Raw genomic sequence first — 25,319 nt, 5'->3', positions numbered from 1 at the left:
TGCTTGCCTACACGTTTGTTTGTGCACGGGCTGCATACATTACCACCTACTGCTTGTACAGCCAACATCACTCCATGTGACACTCTCACACTCTCTCTCTCTCTCTCACATACGCACACACACACACACGCGCACACACACACACACACACACACACACACACCACATACACACGCCCACCGACCTCCCCTTTTTCAGTGCATTCAATCATCTGAGAGAGCCCTTTGTCGTCCTCCGTTGTCGTGACTACCAGACTGGGTTGAGCAAATGCAAAGTGGACATTTCACTCTCCTGGTCTGTGGGCATTTTAATCAGCTTGTCACACTGTCTGTGGTCAACCAATACACGTGTCCCCAAAGGCAAGGATGCTACTTAACTTGTTTTTACAACATTATACGGTCAGTTAATTTTATGGCTTGGCTCTGGGAAACATCGAGCCTAGTTTGCTGCTGCTTTATTGAATTGCAGACGCTACAATGAAAAAAGGTCCCATATCCAGCCACAAGGCTAGTGACACAGAACAAGAGCATTATTGCTAATATGTCAGGTCTGCTTTCTGCCGAGCCTCCAGTTAATCAATTCCATGGTTATGAAAAGCAGTCTCAGGAGCGCTTGAAAGAGCCTAAAGTATCTTCATCTATTCCCAGAGGAACTTAGTAGTGGATATTGTGAGCGCATTATTATTATTTTTTTTTTTTTCATGAATAGGTTTTAGGCCTGACCCATGGCAAACCTTTGACTTATAACATACGTTAAGAGGAACCGTTTTTTTCTTCCTCCTCCATTTCACCACTCTCACTCAATCCTTGACCCTTCTCTGCATCTGTCCACCGTGGCTGCTATCTGAGGCTTCTATCTAGATACCAAGCATTTTCTAAATGTTTAATCAGGTATGGGATTCTCTGTGGCCTGCCACAGAAAAACTATTAAGAAAATAATAGATTCAGAGAGTCTCAATTGTTGTGTAAGAGAATTTAATCAATAAAGGTATATTGTCTGCCACTGGGAATGTAATTTTTCACATTTCAGACTTTTGGGTAGCATGGGATTAATTCCCATTCAACCTAACACAATTGCCCTGAGATCGAATGGGGACCAGTCCAAGGTGCAGCCCACCTTTTGAATTTGTTCAGCCGAGATAGGCACCAGCAGCCACGAACAGGATTAACAAATACAGAATAGTGTATAGCAGAGCCTGGTCTCAAACTCAAAACCCAAGGGCCAGATTAGACCCACCACATCATTTAATGTAGTCTGTTAATAGAAATCAATGTGTGTACTTTATATCTTGCTAAAATTGGTACCAACATTGTCATTGCTCATTGTCTTCACTTTTAATAAAGTGAAGATAATGCAAGGATTTTTTGGATTACCAAACCCCTTTTTAAAATAAAATTTAACAATATTTGAACCAAGTATTTTCCTTGACTTCTGATGTCAAAACTATTTATATATTATGTTGGTCTGAATATGTAATATGAATAGTCGATTGTACGTTAATATTGTTTCATTGTCAAAACGCGCCCTGAGGGAAACCAAAAATACAATGCAGCCTGCAACTAAAATATGTTTGAGTGTGTGCTTTGACTCATGTGTTTGACCCATTGGCATATAGTAGTAGTAGTATAGTGTGTTTTTGAAATACAAGATGATTCTGAGGTGCAGCAATTCATCGTTTAGAGCCATTGTTTGACTTACAATTGTCCGAATCCTCTTATTTTGCCTCTCAATAGTAAATATTCTCTGATTTTTGTTGTCCTTCATGAAAGCAGACTGATTATGTTTTGCGTTTAATCAAAGTAAGACATTTGCAAACATCTGCTTTTACTTTGGAAAACGATCATTATTTTCCCCTATTTTCTTGACATGTTACAGACCAAACCAGTAACTGAATCATAATTAGTTTATGGAAAAAAATATAATTACATTAACAAAAGAGTTATTACTAATAAAAATTGCTAATTGTATGCACTATACTTATCCATGTTCTGTGGAACTCTTTTAGGTAGTTTATGTGCTGGGGGGCGGGGAGGATGTGATTAAGTGGTACCCTCCGACATTAATTCTTTTTGTATAAATGAACATGCCATAAATTATTCATTGTGTGTAGAGAATGTTTCAGTATTGTTATCTGATTCATTAAGACAAAATCAATTTGGCTTGATGGCATATGATGTGTGAAATAACATACAGTCAACTCATTAAACTATTATCATGTGCTGTCAGGGAGCATTTCACTTTACTCTGATTTGCTTTATTTATTAATAACTGAGGAGTGCCAATCTGGGTTTTGAACAAATCTGGTAGCAGTAGGCTGAACTTTTAACCCCACTGGCAGCCTGATGAAAGAGCAGTTGTTCTACCATCAGACTGTCTACTCTTTCAGTCTGGGAAGGAATAAAATAATAATGTTGGAATTGTTTATGTGTCGTTCCTGAAACATTTGTGTAAGAACATGCAAGGATGGTTATTGACAGCTTAAAGCTATCCGCTTTGTCAGCAACTTTTACATTTTTATATTGGACTACAAGACAGAAGTCTAAGGTTTCACATAAAGAATGATGAAGAAAAAAAACAACAACCGTAAGAGCTTACTGGCATACAGGATGTGTATGCATGCTAAGACTGCAGACCTGATTCATCCCAGACATGTTTCATCTGATGCCAGGGCACCCATGCAGACATAATCCTGCTGCATCCCTCAAAAGAGCACCAGTGATGGGTGTTTGTAATTCACCTTTCATTGTTGATAGCACATAACAGCCCTCAAAGGTTTATTGGGAAGCTACTGTTTCATTCGTCCTGGTTACAGAGTGGTCATTTCTTGAGGGTAGAATGGTTGGTTTATGAGTTTATAACAACTTTGCAATTATTAACAAAATATTTATGTCAAGGATATTTCACTAATACATCATGATGTTGCAGATTTAGGAGAGTTGAGATACATGATGGGTAGGTAATTGGTTGGAAGGCACTCCGTAAACAACAGACCTGACAAGGTAGAATGTCCGTGTCTTATAGGTCATATCCTCCATCTTCTATGGTTGAGGGTTTTTTTTTCATTACGATTAAAGAATACTTCCTGGATCCCCTGTTTCCTTTCTGAAATTCAACGGTTCATTCTTTGCTTATGCAACACCACTACAACAAAGCTTCAAGAAATTCAAGTGAGTAGTTTTTAAGTTACACTAGTAATGAACCCAAAAGTTCCCAAAAGTCAGTAATGAAGGGCTTACAAGGCATACAAAATATAAGGTTTTAAGAATTCGAACGAACGTTGAACGCTTGTATATTAGGATGCAAGATGAATAAATGTAAGACGACTGAATAATTATGTTCTGGTTAGAGATCATTACAACACATCACAATGGATGTGTTGTTGGGGCTAAATGAAGAAAACCCCTTTGCATGTTCAAATAAATCAGTTTGACTCAATCTCATTTCCTCTTACTTTTCTATTGACAAATGACTGGCATTTTGGGGTGGATGTGGGTGGGAATGACATTCTGGCCTTCTGTCAGCAAGCAGAGTGACAGACAGCTTCATTAGTAAGTAAAAGAACGCCCCCAGAGACACGCCTTCAAACCCAACCTCCACCCTCCTCAGCTTCCTGGGTCTGGAACAGGGAGGACAATCTTAGCAGGTTGCTTTTGAGTGGGAGGTCTTCAGTTGTCAAATGCTTAATAGACTGTGCTCTCTCCATCTTGCTCAATGTGCAACACACACACAAAAACACACACACACGGTGTAGTAACACTCGCATTCGACATTGCCCCACTATGTGAATTGCTGACAGAAAAAAATCAAAAGATGATTGATGAGAGGAGCTTGGCTATGTTCAAGCTCAGATGTGTGTGATTGTGATGGGGAGACAAAGGATTTATTGCCAAAGGGTTAAACACCTGATAAAACCCACAGGAAAGCAGGCAGAGGATTCGAGATGTCATTAATCACAAGGACAACACCCTTTTCATTTACCCGTCATCTCTTTACGATGAATGGCCACCAATGTCACAGTCAGCTGTAGTTTGCCTCTACTGCACTTATAAGTTGATCCAAATAAAGTAATTGAACACCCTTAGGCTGTATCACAGTACAAATAATCAAAGTGACAGCGTCAATACCAGATGTATTATCAATCGGGTGCACTGCCACCACAGACCACATTTCCAAAAGCCTGGAGGACTACAAATTGGTCAGGCCTGACAAATGCCAACCAAACTGCTCAGGAAGCATCAAGATGTCTTTGTTCAAAAAGGGCATGGGCATGGACCCAACACGAATACGGCTAATGGCTTAGGGAACCCCGTTGCTTTTTTAAATGAGGCTGCCGGTCCCCTCATCCAGTGGTGAAAGAGAGCAGCGATAAGAAAGAGCCAAGGGGAGAGGGAGATTTGGGACCGCAATATGGTTTAACTCTGATCTTGAAAAGCAAGGAGGGGCTTGGGACGCAGAAGGTGTGCGTGCGTGTGTGTGTGTTTGTGAGAGAAAGAGAGACACTGAGTGGAGCAGTCTACATAAGGACTAGCTAGCAAATTAGAATGTCCCATGAGGTCTTAGGACACCTGGGATCATTAATGATTGATCAAACCTGGGGATTTAACCAAGACAGAATAAGAAATAAAAAGGAAAGAAAAACAGTGAAAGTGTATGAGCTGAGAGACTTTGGAAACAGCAAGGACAGCCTGACAGGGAAACAAAAATTATTTTTTAAATTATTGCACACTGATGTTTCCGACAGAGCTTCATGAGTTGGACAAAATATTGGCATTCATAATGTCACTTGTTTCGTATTGTGTGTTAACAGTTGCATAAAAATGGACTTGTGGAGGGGTGACTCACGACAGATACAACTTGTTTCAACAAGTCCAGTTGCCTTTGGTTCAAAGTTTTTTCCCCCAATATCGTTAATTCTTTGACAATGTTAATCTAAAGTGAACTGAAATGTACATCCTTCCATTTTCTGTACCGCTGAGCCTCACGAGGGTCACGGGCGGGCTGGAGCTATCGCAGCTATCTTTGGGCGAGAGGAAGGGTACACCCTGAACTGGTTGCCAGCCAATCCCATGGCACATATAAACAAATAACCATTCACACTCACATTTACACCTACAGGCAATTTAGAGTCAGCAATTAACCTACCATGCATGTTTTTGGGATGTGGGAGGAAACAGGAGTACCCGGAAAAAACCCACACAGGCATGGGGAGAACATGCAAACTTCACACAGGCGAGGTCGGATTTGAACCCAGGTCCCCAGAACTGTGAGGTGGATGTGCTAACCAGTGGACTAACGTGCCGCCATTGTATTTTTCAAGAAAACTGTATTATCCAGGGTAGCACGATGGACGACTGGTTAGAGCGTCAGCCTCACAGTTCTGAGGACCCGGGTTCAATCCCCGGCCCCGCCTGTGTGGAGTTTGCATGTTCTCCCCGTGCCTGCCTGGGTTTTTTTCCGGGCACTCCGGTTTCCTCCCACATCCCAAAAACATGCATTGATTGGAGACTCTAAATTGCCCGTAGGTGTGACTGTGAGTACGAATGGTTGTTTGTTTGTTTGTATGTGCCCTGCGATTGGCTGGCAACCAGTTCAGGGTGTACCCCACCTCCTGCGCGATGACAGCTGGGATAGTATCCAGCACGCCCGCGACCCTAGTGAGGAGAAGCGGCTCAGAAAATGGATGGATGGATGGATGGATGGATGTATTATCCAGCACATGTATTGGGTTTCATTAATTTTATGAGTATACTTACCATTCTAAGGTGTCATTTATAAACTAAGTGTCTTTTATTGGTACAACATTAAAATTAATGGGAATTGTGTAAACCTGCGGCTATGCAATGTAATATTTATTTTTATTTTAATAATACTCAATGCTGTTTTTGGCATGTTGAATTAAAATTGTTCCACACAAGATGAACCTATACATGTATGTCATGCAACTTGAGAAAGCGGTAGAACTGGCTCCGACTGTCACCTGGCATGAATGCTGAATATTTGAATAAAGGCTTGGATGCACACCCAATGTCAGACCTGATGCTCAGGGATGCATTATTAATGGGAGGAGTCTGAGTGATGTTTAGGATTATCTTTGAAACCAGACTTTTCCCTTCGTGTTCAATGCAACAAAAACATCAATATTGGGGATTTTTTTTTTAACTTAGTAAAGAGTCCTAATGCTAATAACACTCATTACTGCTGAAATAATTTAGTCGATTACTATATTTAACACCGTCAAAATATTCTCACAGGTATCGAAAATATAAAATTGTCACTGTCCAATGAGAACAGTGTGCCACATTTACCACCATGTGCCACTTTTTTCTTTTGAGGAGCAATTGTGTTATTTAAAAGGGCTATTAATTCTAAGTAAGAGCTAATACTTTTTCATTCACCATTTTGCATTTTCACTCGTCTTCAAAACAAATGTGAATGGAAATACCTAGATGCGTATAAATATTAGAACCTTTTTAATTTCTTTTAACCATTCATGTAGGGGAATATGACAAATATTATTTTTTGAGAACTCAAAATAATGTGGAAAATAGATACAGCAATGATATATTGCATTCAAATTAGAATTACAATTTTCCAGCAACACGAGCATCATTCTTGCAGCGTTGCACTCCAAAATAATGATGAGCAGGGGCGTCGAACTGGGGGGAAAAGGGGACAACTGTCCGAGGGCCCTGAGCATGTGGGGGGGGGCTGGCTGTCTTCCAGGCCCCACCCCGTCAACAAATATTTTTGGAGGTGGCCCTCCATGAAGGTGCCGTATGGGGGCTATAGAATATAGTGCTATGCCCTTGATGATGAGTTTACCAATACTCTAAAATGGTGCTCAAACAAATCAACAACAAAAAAGTTAACCATTAATTTCTGGCAGTTGACAAGCAGTGTCAGTTTAGAACAATGAGAGATAAGGATATCTTCCTAATCACAATGTAATACCTCCTTCAAATGGTGTTTGTGATTTGTTGTTGTCGCTTTTCATTCCCAACAAAGGCTCATGACTGGGGATCACCATGTGAATGCGGCAGATTTTCCATCCTCCTCATTAATCACCCTGACACATACATGTGCCCAAAAATGCTCATTGTTGTACACTGTGGCTTGTTGTTGGTTTCAATTAGCAGACTCAACATCTGACACTGGCCCATAGTAGTTTCTATTGATTGGCTGACACCACACAAATCGAAGGGCAACTGAGGTCAAACTGTGCACCCTGGAAAAAGAAAAGGCAGCTGGGAGGGACACAGGGTATACAGACTTGGCCTCTCAAGATTTGGCTCAGTATGAGGAGGGGGAGAGAAAGTTTTATATAGCCAGAAAAAAAGGCATGATGGGTAAAGAGATACATGCCAAGTGATTGTTGCAGTACCTTGGCTAGGATGAATGAGCAAAGACTTTGATTTGAATTGTTGAACATGGTAATATTTTGTACCTTTGAACATTGTTAAAACAACACATTAACTATATATATATATATATATATATATATATATATATATATATATATATATATATATATATATATATATATATATATATATATATATATATATATATACACACACACACACACACACAATTTAAATCTATCATAAATCAGGGTTGTTGTTATTTCAGGAATCTGCTGTTTTAGCAACAATTAAATCAATATTATCATGCACCTTACAGTTTGTCTTGCCTCAATTGAAATGATAAAAGAATGGATTTAATACACATGTATGTATTTTTGTAAATCTTATAACTTAAAATGGTTTTGGTTTGTATTAAGTTTCTCAAGATTTGTGTGTGAAGAAAGTGCATGTGATTCCTCAGACTCCATAGTGGTCTTCTAGCGGAGCAGAAATTGAATCAAGTCTGTTTGTCCAGCTGCTAAACTGCCCCCTACCAAGTCTAAACACACACCCGCAGAATATAAAAGCAACTTCTGCTCTATTTTTCAAGCTTCTGTCACCCACCTTCATGTGAAGGCATGACATTAGAATAATAAGCATAGTGTTGATTCTGGTGGGAGGCTGAGGACCCCATCTGGAGTAGAGATAGACACACAGTGAGCCGCTACCATCGGTTTATAACCAAGAAAGACCATGAAGTCAACTGTAAGACTTACTGTTAGGGGTCTTTTTAGCAATGAGTGTTATATTGGTTGAAAAATGCACTAAATTGCTTGAGCCATTTTTAGCTGTTGTCCAAACTAGTGTTTATTATACACCCTATGCTAGTTGAAGCTTTAAAAAAAATAAAATAAAATAAAAAAAATAACAAAAAAAAAACTGCAATGGAAACTTAAAGCGGCACGGTGAGCGACTGGTTAGAGCATCAGCCTCACAGTACTGAGGACCCCGGTTCAATCCCCGGCCCCGCCTGTGTGGAGTTTGCATGTTCTCCCCGTGCCTGCGTGGGTTTTCTCCGGGCACTCCGGTTTCCTCCCACATCCCAAAAAACATGCATTAATTGGAGACTCTAAATTGCCCGTAGGCATGACTGCCCGTAGGCATGACTGTGAGTGCGAATGGTTGTTTGTTTCTATGTGCCCTGCGATTGGCTGGCAACCAGTTCAGGGTGTACGGCTCAGAAAATGGATGGATGGATGGATGGAAACTTAAAGCCAGAAACTCAAATTTAAGAAAAGAATGAAGACGGTAATACGATAATAAATAGAGTTGCAGATGTGCCTCATGCATCTCATGTTTTGATAATTGTTACTCGTGTAAAAAGTAAACATGATAAAAAGGTATCACAATAAACCTAGTTACAAACCCAGTTTTTTGTTAATTTTTATCTTTAATTTCTAGTGGTTGAGAAGATGCCTGAGGAATGGAGGAAAAGTGTCCTGGTGCCCATTTTAACCAACAAGGGTGATGTGCAGAGCTGTGGGAACTATCGAGGAATACAGTTGAGCCACACACTGAAGTTATGGGAAAGAGTAGTGGAGGCTAGACTCAGGACAGAAGTGAGTATTTGCGAGCAACAGTATGGTTTCATGCCTAGAAAGAGTACCACAGATGCTTTATTTGCCTTGAGGGTATTGATCGAGGAGTACAGAGAAGCTATACATTGTGTCTTTGTAGATCTAGAGAAAGCCTATGACAGAGTACCCAGAGAGGAGCTGTGGTACTGCATGCGGAAATCTGGAGTGGCAGAGAAGTATGTTAGAATACTACAGGACATGTATGATGGCAGCAGAACAGTGGTGAGGTGTGCTGTAGGTGTGACAGAGGAATTTAAGGTGGAGGTGGGACTGCATCAGGGATCAGCCCTAAGCCCCTTCCTGTTTGCAGTGGTGATTGATAGGCTGACAGAAGAGGTTAGACTGGAGTCGTCGTGGACTATGATGTTCGCAGATGACATTGTGATCTACAGTGAAAGCAGGGAGCAGGTGGAGGAACAGTTAGAAAGGTGGAGACATGCACTGGAAAGGAGAGGAATGAAGATTAGCCGAAGTAAGACAATATATACGCATGAATGAGAGGAGTGGAGGGGGAAGAGTGAGGGAAAAAAAGGTTCCCATAAATGAGGTATGACAAGTTATTAAATAATAATCACAACAGTTGTACGGAAATGGCTGTTGTGCTGCTCGAATGAGTGGAATGTTAGTCAATCCATCCATCCATTTTCTACCGCTTATCCGAGGTCTGGTTGTGGGGGCGGTAGTTTTAGCAGGGACGCCCAGACTCCCCTCTCCCCAGCCACTTCAACCAGCTCTTCCGGGGGGATCCCGACGTGTTCACAGGCCAGCCGAGAGACGTAGTCTCTACAGCGTCTCCTGGGTCGTCCCTGGGGTCTCCTCCCGGTGGGACATGCCCGGAACACCTCACCAGAGAGGCGTCCGGGAGGCATCCGAATCAGATGCCCCAGCCACCTCATCTGGCTCCTCTTGATGTGGAGGAGCAGCGGCTCTACTTTGAGATCCTCCCAGATGACCGAGCTTCTCATCCTCTCTCTAAGGGAGAGCCCGGTCACCCTGCGGAGGAAACTCATTTGTACCCGGCCGCTTGTACCCGGGATCTTGTTCTTTCGGTCACGACCCACAGCTCGTGATCATAGGTGAGGGTAGGAACGTAGATCGACCGGTAAATAGAGAGCTTCACCTTTCGGCTTAGCTCCTTCTTCACCACAACGAACCGATACAAAGTCTGCATCACTGCAGATGCTGCACCGATCAGCTGTCGATCTCTCGTTCCATTCTTCCCTAATTCGTGAACAAGACCCCAAGATACTTGACCTGGAGAGGGCACGCCACCCTTTTCCAACTGGAGGACCAAATTTGGAGATGCTGATTCTTATCCCAGCGCTTCACACTCGCCTGCGAACCACTCCAGTGAGAGTTGGAGATCACGCCTTGATGAAGCCAACAGAACCACATCATCTGTAAAAAGCATCACAACGTCCTGAGTCGAGGTCAGCAGCGCCCCATTCCCACTATACACAGTGTTGCTGGTGCACTGCTTCCCCCTCCTGAGACACCGGATGCTGGACCAGAATTTTCTTGAACCCGTCCGTAAGTCTTTTTCCATGGCCTCAACGAACTTCGAAGTTTTTGCTTCAGCGACCACCAAAGCTGCATTCCGCTTAACCAGCCGGTAACCATCAGCTGCCTCAGGAGTCCCACAGGCCAAAAAAGCCAGATAGGACTCCTTCTTCAGTTGGACTACCAATGGATTCTGGGATTTCCGCCACAACAGACACGGACCACCTTACGGCCACAGATCCGTCCGGCCGCCTCAGCAATGGAGGCGCGGAACATGGTCCACTCGGACTCGATGTCCCCCGCCTCACCCGGAACGTGAGCAAAGTTCTGTCGAAGGTGGGAGTTGAAACTCCTTCTGACAGGGGATTCTGCAAGACGTTCCCAGCAGACCCTCACAATACGTTTGGGCCTGCCAGGTTGGACCAGCATCTTCCCCCACCATCGGAGCCAACTCACCACCGGGTGGTGATCAGTTGACCGCTGCGCCCCTCTCTTCACCAGAGTGTAGTCGGCCGCAAGTCCGATGACACGACCACAAAGTCAATCATCGAACTGCGACCAATGGTGTCCTGGTGCCAAGTGCTCGTGTGGACACACTTATGCTTGAACATGGTGTTCGTTATGGACAATCCGTGATGAGCACAGAAGTCCAATATCAGAACACTGCTCGGGTTCTGATCGGGGAGGTGACATTCCACGTCCCTAGAGCCAGCTTCTGTAGCCGGGGATCGGCTCGCCAAGGTCCCTGCCTTCGGCCACCGCCCAGCTCACACTGCATGACCCCTATATGTCCCCTCCCACACGTGGTGAGCCCATGGGAAGGGGGACCCACGTTACCCTTTCGGGCTGTGCCCGGCCACCAGGCGCTCGCCTTCGAATCCCACCTCCAGGCCTGGCTCCAGAGGGGGGCCCCGGTGACCCGCGTCCAGGCAAGGTAAAACGTCTTCCTGAATTTTTCATCTTCATAGAGGTTTTTGGAGCTGTGCTTTGTCTGGTCCCTCACCTAGGACCTGTTTGCCATGGGTGACCTTGCCAGGGGCATAAAGCCCCAGACAACTTAGCTCCTAGGATCATTGGGGCACACAAACCCTTCCACCACGATAAGGTGACAGCTCAAGGAGGGGTGGAATGTTAGTATTTATGTAATATGCTGTTTGTGCAAACAGCATGAAATATGATGACACATTTCCAGAAAGTGCAACAGTTCAGAGCAGTTCGCCACAGCAGGTTTTGGAGTTGGAAATCCTGATATGGTTTGAATAACCATCACAGGCTATGTAGGTGGGATGGTGAAAACTGTGTGAGCTATGTGAATCGTGTTCTTCCTGTTCCATTCCTGTTTGTCTCCCAATACTGGTGACTAATTATCAGACTACATCGCTGCGTCGAGTTCCACCCATTAAGTGCTGTAACTCTGCAGTTGGTAAACCAACAGAAGGGTGCCAAAAAGTGGCATCATCCACCCATTAAGTGCTGTAACTCTGCAGTTGGTAAACCAACAGAAGGGTGACAAAAAGTGGCATCATTATCCTGCAAAACCTTTGACAATTGAAACAACAAAGAAATTCTGATTTAAACAAAACTGTACTATTTAGTGAAACATTGTGCAGTTTTTTTGTTTTTCAATTTAAAAAAAAAAAAAAAAGAAAAAAGCCTTTAGGTTTTTGCTGGAATTTTCAATTAAGGCAGAGGCTGAGATGCCACCAGGGAAAGGCTGAGTGTTGATTTCATACTGGGTGGCGGGCAGATTGAAGATTTTATAGTTTAATCATCAACCTTATTACTTTCCCCACAACTTTTTCATTAATAAGTGGAAGACTTGGGAGGGCTTTATTGAAGTAAATACAGTGTAAGCTGATTTTACAGTGTAAACATTACAATAATCCTCTCAAGAAGAGTTAAACATACAAGAAATTGTTAACTGCTGTATTTGGTAAACAGTCACAATTAAGTATACCTCCAACAGTTGAGGAAACTAGTCAGCACATATCACAGGAAGTACAAGAACAAATAAGTCTTTTTACAAGAGCAATATTTATCATGACACAGAAACAGCCAAAAACTAAATGCAGATCTCCAATAACCCTAACATTAGCGACCAGCCAGAATTAATGCCAAGAACATGGTTTAACAAGGATCCAAGACAGATGTGGCCCTAAGGTGAAAGGATTCCTCTTCATCCTCTTCTCCTGAGTAGCCTAAGGAGATCTGACCGATGTACTATCTTATTGCATCTAGATTGACGCTCTCAAATCCCCTTTGCTGCTATTAAACATAAGGATCAAATGAATCTCCTCAGAATAGGCAACACCTGCAGGTCCCAAAGTCAGCTTTGAGTAGAGCAGACTTAACCATGGCCTGAAGACCAGCTTTAAACTCATAATCCGAAATCCATTCGGTATATGGACAGGAGAATAAAGCAGTTGAGCTGGGTTTGCTTGATCAATCAATTCCCAGGATTTTACCTTGACACTTGTGCAAATTATATCGATTACACTGGCACTTACTTACACATACTTGTGATGCTTGGTAGAAAATATAATTCATTTTCATGTCGGCTATGTATTGTTGGGAGTGTCATTCAGGTTCTGTAATTAATATGACTGACAGCTGCCTGTACCACCAAGTCATAAAAATGCAATGAAAGTATTTCTTGATAGAATGGAATTCTCCAGCTGTTAGTCAGTCTGATCGCTGACATAGTTTTGCAAAAGCAACTGTCCTGGGGGTTGTCAGTGGGTATTAGGGCCCAAAGGCTTTGGGGGAAGCAGGTTTACGTTCCTGGATTCTGGCAACTACTTGCGTGGGGAAATAACTAAAGGGACTACAGTACAGACATTGAGCATAATGGATTGCTCTTAATTATTGTTAAATTCTGTCAATCAGACAAAACAAATTTGACTGTGACAAACGCAGTTTTCTCAGCAACGCAGCATTATTTCACATAGCAATAAATCTGGTTACTTTCTCAGATCTTGAGAAACATCTGATAAGACAATGAAGCGCAGCATGCTGCATGCGGGGGGTGCCAGTTGTCCATGCCTGATTTAAATGATCATTTGTTGGTGAATATACTATATGTGGTGCATAGGGACTAGGGAGGGTTAAAATCTCGAGGGTTTTGTTTCAGAGGTTTAGGTTATAGGCTGACCTGAGAATCTCTAGAGTGTCGCCTACAGGGACAGGAGCTAGGGGAAAGGCAAAAGCACGTGTTGGGCCTGAGGGGCTCATTTGGTATCACAGAACCACACACTCTTACTTTTTCTTCTGTCCTGCTGTAAATAGATTAGATTTTTGAAAGTGGATTACATTACTAAGGTTTCAACTTGACCATGTTGCATTAGATTTAAATACAAAGAGGGGTGTATATTTCTTATTAAATGTAACCGAAAAGTAATTAGATTCTAACAATGCACACGAACAAATTTAAAATGGATTCTAGTTCAAAGGCAATAGTGGTCAGACCAGCAGAAACACCAAAAGATTTGGCATAAACCGTAGCAGGACACTAGTGTTTATTTTTTTATATTTACAATATCCTCGAGACTAAATTTTGTAGTTCTCTGGGTGGTCCTGGAGTAACATTTCACAGCAAATTATTTTGTCTGATGACTACAGCCCAGCTCTTCCACTGTGTATTTCAGATTATTGAAACCTTACATGGGCAGAGCAACCCTAATATTGCGAGAAAATAATCCAGATATGATCTGGGGAAGGTCAATTCTGATAACATTTCCTTGATCAACAATGGGGAAAGTTAATCAATTGTAATGTTTTAAATAATATTTGTAATGGGATGTTATGAATTCCTGTTTTAATGCCTATTTCAATGTAGGTGTTGCCATAGTGGAGGTCTACATGGATGGAGCTCAATTTCCCACAGCAGATGTCACGTTGCTCATCTTTAGACCGAGTAATTGGATTTGATTTTCAACAATAAACTCGACATACTGTAAGATCAAAAAAAGTTAAAGAAATGCTGACAAACATTGAACAATGACTCTCTGCACCCAGCACAGTATATCTGTGAGTGAATTTCCCTGTATTCCTCTATACAGTCAACATGATGGGTTGTTGGGGATTTGCATGTAAGTACAGTGGATGGAAGCTTGCAGCTCATGAAAAGAGGCATTCATTAGGCTGCCAATGTGACAGTCAGCCAACACCCTCACAGACTTAATTAAAACTTTACATCCAACCCAGGAAGCAGATACAGTAGGGTTCATATCTGAATCAACTATTTGAGGGGCATTTTGCTTGAGTGGTATGGACAGGGGAAGAAAACATGACTTCAGCATCTCCTTATCTAACCAGTAATGCCTGTGGCCATGGTACTGCTCCAGCAAAAGCAAATTCTTCACTCCCACACCCCTCTGTAGCACAAACACCCATAAGAGAAGAATGCACCATGCAAGACCACCAGCTGCTGCAAGGACTGATAGGTTAACGCCCCAAATACTTCTAATACTCAGATCTGACATGCACATTCTCACAGTGGACATATATAAACATACCTAACTTCAACTACCGTATTTTCACGACCATAGGGCGCACCGTATTAAAAGGCGCAGTCTCAGTTACGGGGTCTATTTCTGTATTTAACACGTACACAAGGAGATCTGACCGATGTACTATCTTATTGCATCTAGATTGACAAATCCATCAAAGTCCTCATGTTCTGTATCCGAAATGAACAGCTGGGCAAGTTCTCAATCAAACACGCCAGGTTCGAGTCAGTCTCGTTGGCGTGCGAAAGCTTGAACAACAGTGCAAGCAGACGTTAGCCCAACATCCACAATCCATTCACAAATGGTGGCGTAACTCGCCCGCCGCTGCCTCCTAGTCTTAGTAAAGCTGTGTTCGCCATCTGTCATCCATCGCATCCACGATGGAAGAAAATTTAAGACTTTTAATTGCGCCTTATGATCGTGAAAATACGGTTCTCATGGCTCTTTATCAGGACATTTGCCATGCAATTACATTGGCCCTTGTTAAAGCTGGAAGACAAGTACAAAGGAATCATAACCGCTCACCAACAAAAGGGATGACTAATTTGTATTCCACTTAGGGCTGTAACAATGCCCTGTACGTTGTCCAGCTGCCTTGTGTCAACCGTCGAGACCTTCAAGTTCCTGGGAATTACAATCTCTCAGGACCTGAAGTGGACGACCAACATCAACTCCGTCCTCAAAAAGGCCCAGCAGAGGATGTACTTCCTGCGGCTTCTGAGAAAGCACGGCCTGCCACCGGAGCTGCTGAGACAGTTCTACAAAGCGGTCATCGAATCAGTCCTGTGTTCTTCCATCACAGTCTGGTTTGGTGCTGCTACAAAAAAGGACAAACTCCGACTGCAACGGACAATCAAAACTGCTGAAAGGATTGTCGGTACCCCCCTACCCACCATTGAGGACTTGCACGCTGCCAGAACTAAGACAAGGGCGTGCAAAATCCTCTCGGACCGTCTGCACCCCGGTCACCGGCTCTTCCAGCTCCTTCCCTCAGGTAGGCGCTACCGATCAACGCAAACTAGAACTAGTAGACATTCCAACAGCTTCTTCCCTCTTGCGATCAACTTCTTAAACACCTAACCTATAATTCCATTACAACAAGCTGGAAATTTTTTGACTTGAGTTCGTTGTCACATTTCTGTGGGGCCAATTATGTATTACTTGTGCACTCACTGTAGTTGTCTCGCCATGCTGCACTATTTGCATATACTGGCCACTCATGCCAGAGTAGCATCTGCTCCATTTGCACACTGATTGAGGAGTATCTGTAACATTTGCACAACCAACATTGTCCCAGATGATCGCACTACTCGTCACTTTAAACCGCATACACTCCTTGAAGTCTCAGCGCCCTTTGCACAATGGTCATTGCACCGGACTATTGCAATATTAGTCATTCGAACTGCTCTAAGTGCTAGAGGACTCTGACAAAAAACAATTGTGCAAAAAGATGCAATGTCTTTATGTCCCCAAAGTGTTCTGTAAATTGACTGTCTGTTGTACTGGAGCGGCTCCAACTACCGGAGACAAATTCCTTGTGTGTTTTGGACACACTTGGCAAATAAAGATGATTCTGATTCTGATACAGTATCAAAATCGATAATCATGATATACTCTAAGACACCAACCTGTCATCTTTTAAATGGCACCACAGCGACACGCGCCAATCAACTCCCAGAGTTTGTGCCTCCAATCCAGATGCAGCCATTTGAGCTCAGAATGCTACCAAACTTAATATAATTGTAATTATAATTAGTATTTGAAGTATATTGGGAAAAAAAACCATCAGTCTAGAATGAAGACAAATTTCTTCAGCAAGCGTCCTTCAATTGCATGTTATGGGACTACTTTTTCCAGTGACAGTCATCTGACCAGAGTGAGCAAAACTGTAGCTAGCACTAATGCTAGTGCTGTTCAACTGCATTAGGAGAGTGGAGGAAGTACTACAAATAAACCTGAATCTGGTGACCTTTCAAGCTCACCTATGTCAGCAGTATACGAGCATTTTGGCTACCCGGTTGAAAACAGAAATGGAAACCGTGTCGTCAACTAGACCCAGATAGGCTTTACACGATCAGGATTCTTGGTACCGATCAGCGGGTTTAAAAAAACGATAACCGATCGCAAGATAGAGCAAAGTGTCGATTTAAATGACTGGTTCATTTACTTAATTGCTCAAATTTTTTTTATTTACAATAAATATATCTTCCTTCGTCTATTTATGTCAGTAAGCCATAGTGACAGACAGAACAAATGAATGGTCTTCTATTAGATGGCAGGAAGTACATAAAGTAATTAATGTATCCACTTTTTGTGACATTTTTGTTTGTTGGTGTTCCATGAGATTTTTCAACTGTAAAATATGTGCCTTGGCTCCATAAAGGTTGGAAATCACTGCTCTAGTCAGGTCATGTATTCTAATCAGTCAGGTCAAACCAACATTACAACATGACAGAAATAATAGGGGCTAACTTTCTGTAATAAAAAAATCAGCCGATCAGCATAAAATGCTAATTTTCGGCCGATAAGATCGGTGTAAAGTCTAGACCCAGACTATTTGCTGTAAGTGTGACTCAACTATTGTATCGAACTGTGCGTCATAAATCATGATACAAATTGAATTTCGAATACATTTTTTGACTTGAGTTCGTTGTCACATTTCTGTGGGGCCAATTATATATTACTCGTGCACTAACTGTAGTAGTCTCGCCACGCTGCACTATTTGCATATCTGTTGTTGACCAATACTGGCCACTCATGCCAGAATAGCATCTGCTCCATTTGCCCACAGATTGAGGAGTATCTGCAACATTTGCACAATCAACATTGTCCCAGATTATCGCGCTACTCGTCACTTTAAACTGCATACACTCATTGAAGTCTCGGCGCCCTTTGCACAATGGTCATTGCACCGGACTATTGCAATATTAGTCATTCGATCTGCTCTAAGTCCTCGAGGACTTTACTGCTCAGTGACTGTTTTTTTTGTCAATGTCTTTATGTCTCAAAAGTGTTCTCTGTCAATTGACTGTTTGTCGTACTAGAGCGGCTGCAACTACCGGAGACAAATTCCTTGTGTTTTTTGGACATAATTGGAAAATAAAGATGATTCTGATTCTGATCACTGAGGTATGAGCATTTAAATTTCCTATGCCTGAAGAGAGTGGAAATTAAGATGCAGTTACCGTAAATTACTATTGTAGTTATCTGATAACAATATCAGGCAACTTTTTAACATAATCATAATTTCTGTTGGTCTTCTGTATGTATTGTTAATAGCGTATAGCTAAAAAAAAAAATAAAAACATTCCATTGGTTGACTGAACTGTTTGACACATAATTTCTCTCAAACCACTCCTCCCTGTTCACTTTGGCCTTCCAGACAACAACCGATCACTATTACTTTGTTTAAAAAAACAATTCCTGACAGCCTTGAACAAAGAATGTTGTTTTTTTGTGCAGATCATTGAAAATAAAGGAATATCTCCGCTGTCCTCAATGAGATATACCTACTCGACTCAGCCCAACAGCCAAATTCCCTGATGCTACTTAAGTTGTGGGGATGCAGATATTGACATGCTTACTGTGTTCACTTGCATACAGCAGCCAATTTAGGCAAACGAAATGACCCTTTCAAAATAGTTTAACATATTATTTATTATTGACTCAAAACAATGCCGACAATGCACAAGTCGGACTGATCAAATTCCACATGATCACCAGAATTCTTCAATAAATAATTTGCATGGCTTTCCCCAAAGTCACAATGTATTTCCTGACTGTACAGACAGAAAATCTGATAAAATGTATGAACCACAAAAACATTTTGAATGCCCTCAAGTGATACCTGAGACTGAACAGATGCAAAGGAGGGTTTACTTGGTGTCTCTTTCCAAAAGCATTAAGACGCCATATTATTCATTGTCCTGGTGCTGCTTAAAAGCAGCCGGTCCGACTTGGCAACTATAAATTATAAGTGCCAGTTGACTGCTGTGTTCAGGGTTCCACACTCTTACTTTTATGATTAATAGAAAGCCCTAGAATATCGTCGTTTCAGCTGCAGAGCATCACTTTTCAGTGACCAGCTGCTAGTTTAAGTGCCTTTCAACCTATTGCTGTGTGTGTGGTGTGTCTCAGGGGTTGGAGGTCCAGATGGTAACCAAACCACTTCCTGCATGCCACCTATTGACAACGGCACTGCAGAATAATGTCAAAGGCTCTGCATACAAGGAAGAGCCAATTGTCATACTCTTATGAAAAAATCTGGTTGCCATCCAAGCATTTGAAATAGCAAAAACGACGGACATGGACTGAATCCAATTCTGACAAAAGTCACTCATGATGAGGCCCCAAACATGCAGTTTTATTCATATCCTTTAAATTAGTCAAGAGTGGGTAATGTGATATAGCAATTCTGGAAGCGACTCTCGGCTAGCAGATGGCCACCTATCCAAGTGTCTGTAAGCTAGAAAAATCCTGAGCATGAGCAGAGAAAGAGGCAGACTGAGGAGGCGCTAGAGGTGGCATATGTCACGACAAGAATCTTTACAAAGTTTGCAAAGCAGACATAATCCATAAATCTTTGGGCCTCCCCAAATAACTTAGAGTACCATGTTCTTGACTGCATGGAAATCAGCACTAAGTGCCCACATCAATGAAAGTTTAGAGGTACAACAACGTATTAGGGTGGTAATACGAAAGCTCCTGCTTTTGCATCCTTTGGAGGGTTTTGTTTTTTGTCCTGGCAACATTGGAGTCCAATAATTAGTCCTAAAGTATACATTAGAGCTACATTTTACCACAACTGACAGACATTTGATTCCAAAGGAGAGGGGAGTTCTGTTGAGTTGACATTTTAGAAAGAAACCCGAAATACCAATTTTCTACCCTATAATTTTAGGTACCTATTTGTTGGGGTACCAGTTGCAAAGATAGTACAGTAGTGGTAGGGTGCAGCTCAACACACTGCTTTCTGTTGAATCTATGACAGAGAATTTTCAAATTGGGACTGCAGCTAATGAATATTTTTAGAGTCGATTATTCTACCGACTATCCCATTGACTGAGTCATCGTATAAAAAAATAATTTTCATTATTAAACAATAACATCAATACAAAATATGCACATGAGGTGCAGAATAGTGATTTGAGTGATACAGTTTGACTGTGTATGTGGATGTTTTGTGAATACCGGTATTCTCCTCCATGTACTGTCCTATGAATAAAAATAAGTTTGCTTTGTGTTTTCAACAATTTGCTGCTCCACTACTTGCTATACATTTCATTTTGTTCTTTTTGTTTGTAGCTAAGTCTTAAGCAAAGCAAATTTATTTATATAGCACATTTCATACACAATGTGGTTTACATGATTAAAAACATTTTAAAACAATGAACAAAAACAGCTTATAAACATTTAAAACAAAGAGAAAAAAATTAAAATACAATTAAAACACCGTACAGTGTAAGACATATTTAAAAGTGGAAATGCTCCAAAAAGCATGGGGGAAAAAAAAAAAGAAGAGTTTTTAACCTGGACTTAAAAACATGCACACTTGGGGCTGATGTCACTTCTGTTGGCAACGTATTCCATTTGTGTGCAGCATAACAGCTAAATGTTGCTTCACCATGTTTGCTTTAGACTCTGTGCTCCACGATTTGACCTATCGATCTCAGAACCCTACTAGGTTTATATTCCATTAGCATTTCATTCATGTATTCAGGACCTAAACCGTTTAGTGATTTATAGACCAGTAGCAGAACTTTACACTGGCTTCTAGTCAGCTTTAGAATAGATTTTAAAGACTTTAGAATTGGAGTAAGATGCTCTGACCCGTTTGTTCTGGTCAGAACCCGAGCTGCAGCATTCTGAATGAACTTCAGCTGTTTAATGCTCTTTTTAGGGAGTCCAGTCAGAAGACCATTACAATAGTCAAGTCTACTTGAGATAAAAGCATGGATGAGCTTCTCCTGGTATGCTTGAGACATGCAAGCCTTCAATCTGGATATGTTCTTCAGATAGTCAAAGGCAGTTTTAGTAATTGATTTGATATGACTGTTGAAAGTCAGGTCGGAATCTATCAGAACACCAAGGTTTCGGACTAGGTCTTAATTTTTTAAAGAGAGTGACTCCAGGTATTTACACTAACAGCAATCCGCTTTTCCATCCATCCATCCATTTTCTGAGCCGCTTCTCCTCACTAGGGTCGCGGGCGTGCTGGAGCCTATCCCAGCTATCATCGGGCAGGAGGCGGGGTACACCCTGAACTGGTTGCCAGCCAATCGCAGAGCACATACAAACAAACAACCATCCGCACTCACATTCACACCTACGGGCAATTTAGAGTCTCCAATTAATGCATGTTTTTGGGATGTGGGAGGAAACCGGAGTGCCCGGAGAAAACCCACGCAGGCACGGGGAGAACATGCAAACTCCAAACAGGCGCGGCCGGGGATTGAACCCGGGTCCTCAGAACTGTGAGGCTGACGCTCTAACCAGTCGGCCACCGTGCCGCCAATCCGCTTTTCTTCATTGCCAAAAACAATTATTTCAGTTTTGTCATGGTTTAATTGAAGAGAATTTTGGCTCATCCAGTTATTTATCTGTTTAAGACAGTGACACAACACCTCAATTGAACTGTAGTCATCTGGAGACATTGTTAGATATAACTGTGTGTCATCTGCATAGCTATGATAGTCAAAATTAAAGTTCTGAAGATTTTGAACGAAGAGTAGCATATACAGGCAGAACAGGAGGGGTCCAAGAACTGACCCTTGAGGGACCCCATAGGTCATTGCCATTCGATGAGATTGAACACTTCCAATGGTTACAAAATAACTCCTTTAAGAATGATGCCAATCATACTTAGTTTGAATAAATAAACCAAGTGCGAACAAACTTATATATCTTAAATACCTAACAATAAATTTGAAAAAAAAAAAAAAAAATCTAATTTCATTAAATCAAGTTTGATTGATGCACACAGGTCAAAATTGGGTGGTTACATTTTCCATTAAACTTTGAATTACAATGTAAAATTTGACAGTAGATGAATTGATAACATACTGAGCTTTGTTAAAAAACAGTTATATTCTCCAATGTTTATTTTTTTAGTTAAATGTTAGCTGCTGTAGTCTGTCTCACATTCCAGGGCTTTTTTGTTTGAATATCACCTCTGTGGAGTTTGCATATTTTTCCCATGCTTGCATGGGTTTTCTTCGACTTCTTCCCACATTCCCAAAAAAATGCGTTAGGTTAATAGAAGACTAAATCCTTTTTTCAAATTTAAGGCCCGCGGGCCAGATCCGGCCCACTATTTCATTTTATGTTGCCTGCGAAAGCTTTACAATTTTTCCTTGACTTCTGTTCAAAACTAACCATAAAGGTTATAATAACCAAATGCAGGGGAAATTATGTGATATAATGGGACGGGTATTGGAGTTCTCACACAGAACATAAGTGACAAGAATTTATTTTCTCCACGTTTTACACCCCTAATGAGTCTTTTGAACCCAACTTTTATGTGCATTTTTCAAAAAGAATCTAACAAAAGTTAACTTTTCATCTTTTTTTAGACTGCTGCGCTAAATTGGCTTTGGGACACCTCTTAAATATGTCCGATCGATGTGAAACTTCACAGGAGGTGTTTTCTCATGGTTTCACACCATATCCAGGCCTTTGCTGATGAAAAATCAAAAGTTTGAAAATAAGGACCACCCTACTATAGCCATATGTTTTGTTTGTTAGGGTTTTTTTTTAGACTCACGCAGTACAAATGCAACTTCCAGTAGCACTTAAATAGCCTCTTCCAGGCCCTTCAGAGCGAGCCAAAACAATTAACAAATGCTATTATTAGTGGTTTTACATCATACTAATTACGGCTCACTCTTCAAACTGTTATTGTTGCACTTGTCTGTAATGTTGAACATTCATTACCTTTAAAGAAAAGGTATTAATGTTGCACTTTTGTTTAAAAAAATAAATAAATAAATAAATAAAAAAGATTGAAGCTATTGATGTTGTATGTTAAGTAGGTTAATTGTGAGTGTGAATGATTGTTTGTCTGTGTGCCTTGCGATTGGCTGGCAACCAGTTTTTCAGGGAGTACCCCGCCTCTCACCCAGAGTCAGCAGAGATAGGCGCCAGCATGCCCACGACCCTAGTGAGGATAAGCAGTATGGAAAATGGATGGAATGGATGGATGTTGTATATTAAATGCGATGAAATATGTCCCTGGTATAAGCAGTTTGTTTTTGCATTTTGTTCCCTCACTGCACCCTCTGTGGACATGACAATGAGCTTAAAACCAATGTACTGTATGTATATCGAACCATGATTTTTGGTGTACCGTTATACCCGTAGCGAGTTTACATTTGTGTTTTTACCATTATAACTAGGGCCCGATCAATATAGATTTTTTTCAGATCGATGCCGATTCCGATATTTGTCAGACTAAAATTTCGGTCACCATTTAATTGGCTGATTAATTAAAAAAATATACATAATGCATGAAACAACTTACTTTTTTGGTCAGTTAACACTTACAGCAATAAAGATATGAATTCGTGGCATAACATTTGACTGTTTTACAATACTTTGTCCTTTAGAATTTGTTCCACTGTATAATAGATAGAAAAATCTGCAAAAATAGGCAGACTTTTTTGTGCCCATTTTATTTTGAATATCATTATCTTATGTTGCAATACTGAGTTAATGTGTACAAAAAAAAAAAAATTGTCAAAGATCGACTAAAATGGCAGATTGACGATTTTAAAGGACTAATACCGGCCGATTTAATTATAACTGGTCCTCTGAGGGCAACTACAATGTGGCCCACAATGAAAAAAGTTTGACACCCCTGCTCTTTGTTGGTGTCAATGTGAATATCAATGGTTGTTTGTCTGTATATGCCCTGGGATTGACCGGCGACCATTCCAGGATGTCATTCCCTTCTTGCCCAAAGTCAGCAGGAATAGGCGGATAATCAATGTGTTATTTAGTGTGCAAGAAGAGTTTGTACTTGTGAAAATGTTTCTGTCATCAGTTGCATAGATAATGATGTACTAAATTTCCAATATGCATTTATCAAATTGGAACTGACATTATCATCTGCAAGCTACTATGCGATTCACACCCCTGTTGGAAGGGGGCGACACACTCTCCAGATTGCACAATTGAAAAGTAAATACTTTACTGTAATAACCACTAAATCAACTTCGACAGTGAGTGAAAGCTATGATTTCTGGGTTTGCAACTGGGGCGTAACTTAGCAGTGGTGCAAATGCACAGAAGACTCTGTTAGCAGGTGAACAAGGCATAAGGCATTTTGGTATTTGGTGCACCCGCCTGACACATTCTTTTGTCAACTGACAAAAGAGGGAGTCCATGCAGGGATGTGAGGCTGAGCGTGCACAAGATGCCCAAGATCACGAAACGGTAAAAGATACAATAACAATTCCGTTTGTTTCGAGGGACCTGCCAGAAAACGCTGAACAAAACAAACAAAACAAAAAAATCTAAATAAATCAAATAAAAGTGTCAAAGTCGTGTAGCAGACGGCATGAAAGAACCACACACAAAAACTAGACCAGGTGGTCTAAGAGTTGGGGAAAATGCTTGCTAACTACTGATGCTAAAAGTTACTCTCCTGATTAACTCTCCGTTTCAAACGAGAGTAGGCGGTGAAGTTACCTGTAATTTGGGCGAAGAAGGTCACTGAGTCGAACAGCGGCTCACTTCTCACCTCGAGGCACAACTCGCACAGTAGATCCACCTCCTCAAGACACGTTGCGGCTCTCTCTCGGTGATAGACGCCTCTATCGTCGGCTCAGTTTGGTTTTTTAACTAAAGACAGGTCGCTTTCTAACTAGTGAGAAACAGACTCCGGTGTCTAAGACTGCGTGCGTTTACTCAGAAACCAAAGCAGTGTTTGGTCAAGCTGGTTTACTGTACTGCGAGTCGTCCACTAGTCCAGCCAGTGAGGTGGAGGACCCCAAAAGCTGAATAAAGGCGCACGTAGAAAGATAGGGCGGGACAGGAAACTACATATCATGCTGTCAAAATAAAATCCTAGCTGACAGAGACTATACTATACACTCAGAAAAATTAATTATGGCATAGTTATTTTTAAGTATTTGCAGCAATTTAATTTTATTAAAATAATATACTTTTTACAATTTATTTATTGCGTTTCCTTAAAATCTGCATAAATCTGTGAGTTACAAAACTAATAAAATGGAATCCGTTAAAATGTATGAATATAGCTTAAAAAAGAGAAGCTGTTATTTATTTAGTAAAAATTGATGTAATTGCTTTCCATTAGGTTTAAATAAATA

At 41.2% G+C, this 25,319-nt stretch overlaps 1 protein-coding gene across 2 annotated transcripts in view; it reads right to left on the bottom strand.

The window, feature by feature from the left end:
• Positions 1-24,971, bottom strand: part of LOC133404772 (plexin-B1-like) — a 102,976-nt gene extending 78,005 nt beyond the window's left edge. For both annotated transcript variants that reach the window (XM_061681041.1, XM_061681051.1), the window contains exon 1: positions 24,676-24,971. The gene's annotated coding sequence lies outside the window, so the exon portion shown is untranslated. The remainder of the gene's footprint in view (positions 1-24,675) is intronic.
• Positions 24,972-25,319: the final 348 nt, after the last annotated feature.

This window comes from Phycodurus eques, chromosome 1 (assembly GCF_024500275.1).
Source record: "Phycodurus eques isolate BA_2022a chromosome 1, UOR_Pequ_1.1, whole genome shotgun sequence".
NCBI classification, from domain to species: Eukaryota; Metazoa; Chordata; class Actinopteri; order Syngnathiformes; family Syngnathidae; genus Phycodurus; species Phycodurus eques.
The sequence above is the reverse complement of the archived record's forward strand: the minus strand, read 5'-3'. Positions and strand labels throughout refer to the sequence as shown.